The sequence below is a fragment of the Gracilinanus agilis genome, chromosome 5, assembly GCF_016433145.1.
Source record: "Gracilinanus agilis isolate LMUSP501 chromosome 5, AgileGrace, whole genome shotgun sequence".
NCBI lineage: Eukaryota > Metazoa > Chordata > Mammalia > Didelphimorphia > Didelphidae > Gracilinanus > Gracilinanus agilis.
The window spans coordinates 294862463-294871388 of NC_058134.1; positions in this window are offsets into that span (position 1 = coordinate 294862463).

An 8926-nucleotide genomic window follows, 5' to 3' on the forward strand; every position below is an offset into this window, starting at 1 on the left:
TTAAACTATACTATAAAGCAGCAGTCATCAAAACAATATGGTACTGGGGGCAGCTGGGTAGCTCAGTGGATTGAGAGCCAGGCCTAGAGACGGGAGGTCCTAGGTTCAAATCCGGCCTCAGACACTTCCCAGCTGTGTGACCCTGGGCAGGTCACTTGACCCCCATTGCCCACCCTTACCACTCTACCACCTATAAGTCAATACACAGAAGTTAAGGGTTTAAAAATTAAAAAAAAAAACAAAAAAAAAATTAAAAAAACAACAATATGGTACTGGCTAAGAGATAGAGAGGAGGATCAATGGAATAGACTTGGGGTTAATGACATCAGCAAGACAGTGTATGATAAACCCAAAGAGCCCAACTTTTGGGACATGAATCCACTATTTGATAAAAACTGCTGGGAAATTTGGAAAACAATATGGGAGAGATTACGTCTAGATCAACATCTCACACCCTACACCAAGATAAATTCAGAATGGGTGAACGACTTGAATATAAAGAGGGAAACTATAAACAAGTTAAGTGAACACAGAATAGTTTACTTGTCAGATCTGTGGGAAAGGAAAGACTTTAAAACCAAGCAAGAGTTAGAGAAAATTACAAAATGTAAATTAAATGGTTTTGATTATATTAAACTAAAAAGTTTTTGTACAAACAAAAACAATGTAGACAAAATCAGAAGGGAAACAACAAACTGGGAAAAAAATCTTTATAACGAAAAACTCTGACAGGGGTCTAATCACTCAAATATACAAGGAGTTAAAGCAATTGTATAAAAAATCAAGCCATTCCCCAATTGATAAATGGGCAAGAGACATGAATAGGCAATTTTCAGGTAAAGAAATCAAAAGTATCAATAAGCACATGAGAAAGTGTTCCAAATCTCTAATAATTAGAGAAATGCAAATCAAAACAACTCTAAGGTATCACCTCACACCTAACAGATTGGCTAAAATGAAAGAAGGGGAGAGTAATGAATGTTGGAGGGGATGTGGCAAAATTGGGACATTAATGCATTGCTGGTGGAGCTGTGAACTGATCCAGCCATTCTGGCTGGCAATTTGGAATCATGCTCAAAGGGCTATAAAAGAATACCTGCCCTTTGATCCAGCCATACCATTGCTGGGTTTGTACCCCCAAAGAGATCATAGATAAACAGATTTGTACGAAAATATTTACAGCTGCGCTTTTTGTGGTGGCAACAAATTGGAAAAGGAGGGTATATCCTTCAATTGGGGAATGGCTGAACAAACTGTGGTATATGCGGGTGATGGAATACTATTGTGCTAAAAGGAATAATAAACTGGAGGAGTTCCAGGCGAACTGGAGAGACCTCCAGGAACTGATGCAGAGCGAAAGGAGCAGAGCCAGAAGAACATTGTACACAGAGACTGATATACTGTGGTAAAATTGAATGTAATGGACCTCTGCACCAGCAGCAATACAATGACCCAGGACAATTCTGAGGGATTTATGGTAAAGAACGCTACCCACATTCAGAGGAAGGACTGCAGGAGAGGAAACATATAAGAAAAACAACTGCTTGAAGGCATGGGTCGGGGTGGACATGATTGAGGGTGTGGACTCGAAACTACCACACCAATGCAACTACCAACAATTTGGAAATTGGTCTTGATCAAGGACACATGACAAAACTAGTGGAAATGTGCATCAGCCATGGGTGGGGGGAGTGCGGGGGGCGAAGGGGAAAGGAGGAGCATGAATCATGTAACCATGTTAAAAATGAATATTAATAAATGTTTAAAAAAAACTTCAAAATAATGCCTCAAAATGAATTATGAAGCAGCAAAATCCACAAAAATATGGAGTGAAACAACTTAGAAAGTCAGCAGGATAGGTATATCCCACCAGGGTGGGAGTGGAGCACAGATCAGCACCAGAGCAGGCTCCACCTTAGCAAGCAAAAGTGCAGGCCTTGATGGTCACTGAATCAGCAGTAAAAACTTCTGGAACTCTCAGCTCACATATGGTAAGGGGTTCAGACAACTGGTCAGAAGAAGATTATTACAGGGGTCCCTTTGCTGGCACTAGGCATAGGGGTCTGTTACATTGTTCATATATAGATCTGGGTATAAGTCTTGGGTCACAATCCCAGGACAAGGAGGAATTCTAGCACAAATGTTCTTATGGCCTCAGGGGATCTGGGACCCTGGTCAGAGTTCCAGGCCAGAGAAGAGTGCTTGTGGTCACTTATAGAATAGAGCACAGGACAGGAGAGTATTGAAGACATCTCTCCTTGTATCAGACTACCTTGGAAGAACTGAGAACTTATAGATACCCAGAACTAACTCTGAAAGCAGCTGCATAAAAAAACCTGTAGCTTGAAGCAGTGCCTCCTACACAACAGGAACAGAACCAACCTTCAACAGTTTTTTAAGTTAAAAGGCAAGGAAAAGACTATAAACAAGCAACAAAAAAAGAAAGTCATCACATATAATTATTATGATGACAGGGAAGATCAAAACACAAACTCAGAAGACAACAAAGGCAAAACTGCTACATCCAAAGCCTCAAAGGAAAATGTTAATTGGTGTCAAGCCCAAAAAGTATTCCTGGAAGAGCTCAAAAGGTATTTTAAAAATTGAAGAAGAGAGGTTGAGGAAAATTTAGGAAAAGAAATGAGAGAAATGCAAGAAAATCATAAAAAAGTTAACAGCTTTGTAAAAGAGGCACCAAAAATATCAAAGAAAATAACTTCTTGAAAAACAGAATAGCCTAAATGGCAAAAGAGGCACAAAAATCCCCTAAAGATAAGAATTTGTTAAACAGCAGAGCTGACCAAATGGAAATATATATATAAATTCACTGAGGAGAACTTCCTAAAAAACAGAATTGGGCAAATGGAAAAGGAGTTATAAAAGCTCACTGAAGAAAATACTTTCTTAAAACTAGAAGAGGGCAAGTGGAAGCTAATGACTCCTTGAGATATCAACAAACAAACAAAATCAAAAGAATGAAAAGCTAGAAGAAAATGAAACATCTCATTTGAAAAACAAATGACCTGGAAAATAGATTCAAGAGAGATAATTTAAGAATTGTTGGACTACCTAAAAGCCATGATAAAAAAAAAAAGCCCAGGCATCATCTTTTATGAAACTATCAAGGAAAACTGCTCTGACATTCTAGAACCAGAATGTTCTAGTTCATAGAAATGGAAAGAATCCATCAATCACTTTCTACAAGATATCTCAAAATGAAAATTCCCCAGCATATTATAACCAAAGCCTAGAGCTCCCAGGTCAAGGAGAAAATATTGCAAGCAGCCAGAAAAAAACCAAAACAACCCAATTCAAATATTGTGGAACCATAGATACAATAACACAAGATATAGCAACTTCTACAGTAAAAGACAAGAAAGAATATGATATTCCAGATGTCTAACGTAAATTTCTCCTTTTTCTGGTCACTCATGTGACATCATCTGCAGGCCAAATACCAGCCGAGTAAGTTGGGATAAACAGGTCACTGGAAAAAGGGAAATTAAGAACCAACAAGACAGGAAGCAATGAGAGTCAAAAAAATATCCTAAGACAGCCACAGGCACTGCCCCCTTGGGTGACCCAGGCAAATTAAGAAACTATGGTTGGTTCCTGAGATGTGATGTGTGAGAGTTAGTGGGTGGAGAAAGAGGTTTATAAGTGAAGGCTAAGAGGAAGTGAGTTGTTTGAGCGAGTAGAGGAGCAAACAGGATGTATGGTGGAGTATAGCTAGGAGCCCCATAATGGCAGTTACAGATTAGGAAAGCTAAGTACCTTTTTACCTCTCTCCTACTTCTCTCTCTCTCCTTCCTATTACTGTTACTTTTGATTTAATAAAGTTGTTACACTTCAACCAGCCTCATAATTTTTAATTTTTATACAGAGGACAACAGAGCTACGATTGCAAATAAGAGTCACCTACTCAGCAAAACTGAACATAATCCTTCAGGAGGAAAAATGGATATTCAATGAAATAGAGAACTTTCAGGCATTCCTGATGAAAAGAACAGAAATGGATAAAAAATTTGACTCTCAAATATAAGACTCAAGAGAAACATTAAAAGGTAAATGGGAGAAAAGAATTGACAAAGGATTCAGTAGGGTTAAACTGTTTACATTCCTACATGAGAAGATGATACTTATTACTTTTAACAACTTTACTATTATTGGGGCAGTTAGAAGGAATATTCATAGACAGAGAGCAAGGGTCTGAGTTGAATATAATGGGATAATACTTAAAATAATAAAATTAAAGGATGAGAAAGAAGAATGCCCCTGAGAGATGGGGGAAGGGAAAGGCAGAATGGGGTACATTATTTCACATAAAAGTGGCATGAAAGAGGTTTTATAGTGAAGGGTAAGGTGGGAAGGAGAGTACTAGAACCTTTATCATATCAGAATTGGCTGACATTCCCTAATTGACAAATGGTCAAAGGATATGAATAGGCAGTTTTCAGATGAAGAAATCAAAACTATCAATAGTCACAACAAAATGTGTTCTAAATCCCTCCTAATTAGAGAAATGCAAATCAAAACAACTCTGAGGTATTACCTTACACCTAGCAGATTGGCCAACATTAAAGTAAAGGAAAATAATGAATGTTGGAGGGGATGTGGCAAAACTGGGACACTAATACACTGCTAGTGGAGTTGTGAATTGATCCAACCATTCTGGAAGACAATTTGGAATTATGCCCAAAGGTTTTTTAAAAGAATGCATACCCTTTGTTCCATCAATACCATTACTAGGATTGTACCCCAAAGAGGAAAGGGATACTTGTGCAAAAATATTCATAGCTGTGCTCTTTGTGGTGGCAAAAAATTGGAAAATGAGGGAATGTCCCCCAATTGGGGAATGGCTGAACAAAATGTGGTATATGATGGAGATAGAATACTATTGTGCTATAAGGAATGATAAACTGCTTGATTTCCATATGAGTTGGAAAGAGCTCCATGAACTGATGTGGAGTGAAATAAGCAGAACCAGAAGAACATTGTACACAGAGACTTGAACTTTGTGGGACAATCATATGTAATCAGCTTTGTTACAGATAGCAATGCAATGATCCAGGAACAATCCCGAGGGACTTAAGAGAAGGAATGCTGTCCACATTGAAAGAAAGAACTGTGGAATAGAAACACAGAAGGAAAGCATTTGATTTTTCACTTGTTTATATGGGTATTAGATGTGGGGTTTTAGTTTTTAAAAGATTACAAAAATGATTAATACGGAAATAGGTATTGAATGATAATACATGCATAAAAGTACCTGAATAATGTAACCATGGAAAAATACTTGAAAATTAAAAAGAAAAAGAAATAGAGGTTTCAGAATTGGCTGAAAGAAGGAATAATATACACATCAATTGTGTATAGAAATCTATCTTACCCTAACAGAAAGTAGGAGAGGAAGGGGTAAGAGAAAGGAGAGAGTTAATAGAAGGGAGTGCAAATTAGGAAGAAGTAGTGGGTGGAAGCAAAACAATTTTGAGGATGAACAGTTAAAGAAGAATATGATAAACAAGGGGACAAATAGTAAGAAGCGTAATACACAGTAATCATAATGGTGAAAATAAATTACAAGTTTTTCTATTAAAGGCCTCAGTTTTCAAATATGTAGAGAAATGAATCAAATGTATAAGAATACAAATCACTCCCCAACTGATAAATGGTCAAAGGGTATGAACAGACAGTTTTCAGATGAAGAAATCAAAGCTATGTGAAAAAAGTCTTGTGAAAAAATGTTCTATATCATTTTTGATTAGAGAAATGCAAATTAAAATAACTCTGAAGTACCACTTGACATCTATCAGATTATCTATTATGACAGAAAAGGAAAATGACAAATGTTGAAGGGGATGAGGGAAAATTGAGATACTAATGCATTGTTGGAAGAGTTGTGAACTGATTCAAGCATTCTGGAGAACAATTTGGAACTGTGTCCAAAGGGCTCTAAAACTGTGCATACTCTTTAACTTGCCAATACCTCTAATAGAACTGTATCCCAGAGATTAAAAAACAAAAAAGGAAAAGGACCTGTGTGTACAAAAATATTTATAGCAACTCTTTGTGGTGGCAAAGTATTGGAAAGTGAGGGGATGCCCATCAAATGGGGAATGGCTGAACAAGTTGTGGTATATGATTGTCTTCGAATGCTATCATGCTAAATAGAAATGATGAACAGGGGCAGCTGGGTAGCTCAGTGGATTGAGAGTCAGGCCTAGAGATGGGAGGTCCTAGGTTCAAATCTGGTCTCAGACACTTCCCAGCTGTGTGACCCTGGGCAAGTCACTTGACCCTCATTGCCCACTCTTACCACTCTTCCACCTAGGAGCCAATACACAGAAGTTAAGGTTTTAAAACAAACAAACAAACAAATAAAAAGAAATGATGTTGATTAAAAAAAAAACCAGAAAGAATGATGCAGCATGAAGTGAGCAGAATAGGAGAAATTTATATACAGTATCAGCAATATTATACAATGAAGAATGGTGAATTACTTAGTTCTTCTCAGTAATACAATCCCAAAGGACTAATGATGAAAAATACTATCTACCTTCAGAAACTGGTAGAGTCTGAATCTGGACCAAGACATATTATATTTCACTTTCATTCCTCATTTTTTGCTCATGTTTTCTTCCACAAAAGAACTAATATGGAAAAAATGTTTTGCATGATTGCATATGTAAAATCTTATCAGATTGCTTTTCATCTCAGGAAGGGGGAAGAAAGAGGGAGAGAATTTGGGACTCAAATTCTTTTAAAAAGAAATTTAAAAATTGTTTTTACATGTAATTGGGGAAGAAATAAAATATTGTCAAATTAACTAGAAAAAAAAAGACTTTTGAAGAACAGTTACTATCCATACTATACAAATTATTCTAAAAAAATTAGAAAGAAATCACTCCCACAGTCCTTTTATGAGACATAGATAATCCTAAACCTAAACTAGGGAAGGATAGAACATGAAAGGAAAACCATAGGCCAATATCATTAATGACTATTGATTAAAAATTTTTAAACAAAATCCTGCCAAAACCAACTAGAATAATTTATCTAAAGAAATCATTCATTATGACCAAATTGGATTTATATCAGGTATGCGAGAATGGTGCAGCAGCATTAGAATAACAATACAATTAGCCATATTAAACATCTACAATTTTAATAATATTGTATCTAAAAGACTATAACAATTTATTTAAGAAATCATTATGACCATATTGGATCTATAGTATACTAGAGATACAAGAATCATTCAGTGTCTGAATTAATCAGATCCCTGGGAGTCAAAGTAAAGTTTATATTTCCAAATGAGTTGCTATTTCTACTTTCCTCTCTTTCAATTTAAATACAAGCTTCATAACTCCCATGTGTTCAGATCAGAAGTATGATTGGAGCACATAAGGGGTGTTTTCCTTTCCTCTTCCTCACCCCTGGAGCATAAGATAATAACAGAAGGACCAAAGTCTAGATGATTTAATTCCCGCAACCTTTTTTTCTGTTTATCATATAGTCAAAATGGAACGTTTTTGCCTGAAATCCTTGGGGAACCAAGCAGAAGAATTTTCTGAACATGAATCATACATAGCAAAAGGTGCCATACATTCTCTTTCCTTCCATCAAAGTTGCCATTTATCTTTTGTTATCTTGTAGAGAAGCAAGTCTTTAGAACAAGTCTTTATGTAGCTGATAGGACTTGAGGGATAGGTATACTTTTATTTCCTAATTAAGAGATATTGATCCTTTCCTCTATGTTTCCTTCCTTATCCTTGTCTTTTCCCCTCTTCTCTTCCCTGACCATGCCTTTTGACCCTATTACTATTTCTGCTCGTTCTTCAGTCCTTCCCTTACTCTTATCAACTTCAAACACCAAAAAGAATGACTGGTAGGCAAAACTTTATCTTTAGAGAGAAGAAATAGGCAGAAACCCCTTCAGCTTAGCAACTCAGGTGCAAGCTCAGAAAGACTCTTGATAGATGGTTCCCCCAAAAAACATACTACCCCTTCCTGTATTGTTTTGAAGGAAGATTTCCATAAATTTTCCTCCAAGTAGCCTGCCTTGAATGGAACAGAAGCTTGACAAGATATTGTCCAGTTATTCTGAAGTGCACCCAGCTCTTTACTCAATTCCCCTTCTTTTCCAGTTCCTCTTGGCCCAACTTTAAGTTTGAGGCCTTGAGAATGCTAAGAAAAGAAATAATACCATACCAAGGTGTTTTTCATGGGGGGACTTAGAGAAACAGAATCTAGTTCCAAAGCAGTCTAGTACAGGTAACCACTCCCTAAGTTATTGTCTTAAGTGGTTATCTAGGTTTGCTAGGTTTGGTTTTGCCCATGGCCATTTTAATATCATAGTGACATGAAATCCTATATTGAATGAGATTATTACTTTTCCTATAGAGAAACTACCACTTTATACCTATCTAATTGGCTAATATGACAGAAAAGGAAACTGATAAATGTTGGAGGGGATGTGGGAAAATAATTGGGTCAGTAATACACTGTTGGTGGAGATCTGATTGGTTCTGATCCAACCGTTCTGGAGAGCAATTTAGAACTATGCTCAAAGGACTCTTAAAACTGTACATTCCCTTTGTTTGTTTGTTTGTTTGTTTGTTTGTTTGTTTGTTTTTAAACCCTTGTACTTCAGTGTATTTTCTCATAGGTGGAAGAGTGGTAAGGGTGGGCAATGGGGGTCAAGTGACTTGCCCAGGGTCACACAGCTGGAAGTGGCTGAGGCCGGGTTTGAACCTAGGACCTCCTGTCTCTAGGCCTAAGCTGTACATTCCCTTTGATCTGTCAATACCATTACTAGGTCTATATCAGAGAGAGAGAGAGGGGGAGAGAGAGAGAGAGAGAGAGACAGGGGGAGAGAGAGAGAGAGAGAGAGAGAGAGAGAGAGAGAGAGAGAGAGAGAGAGAGA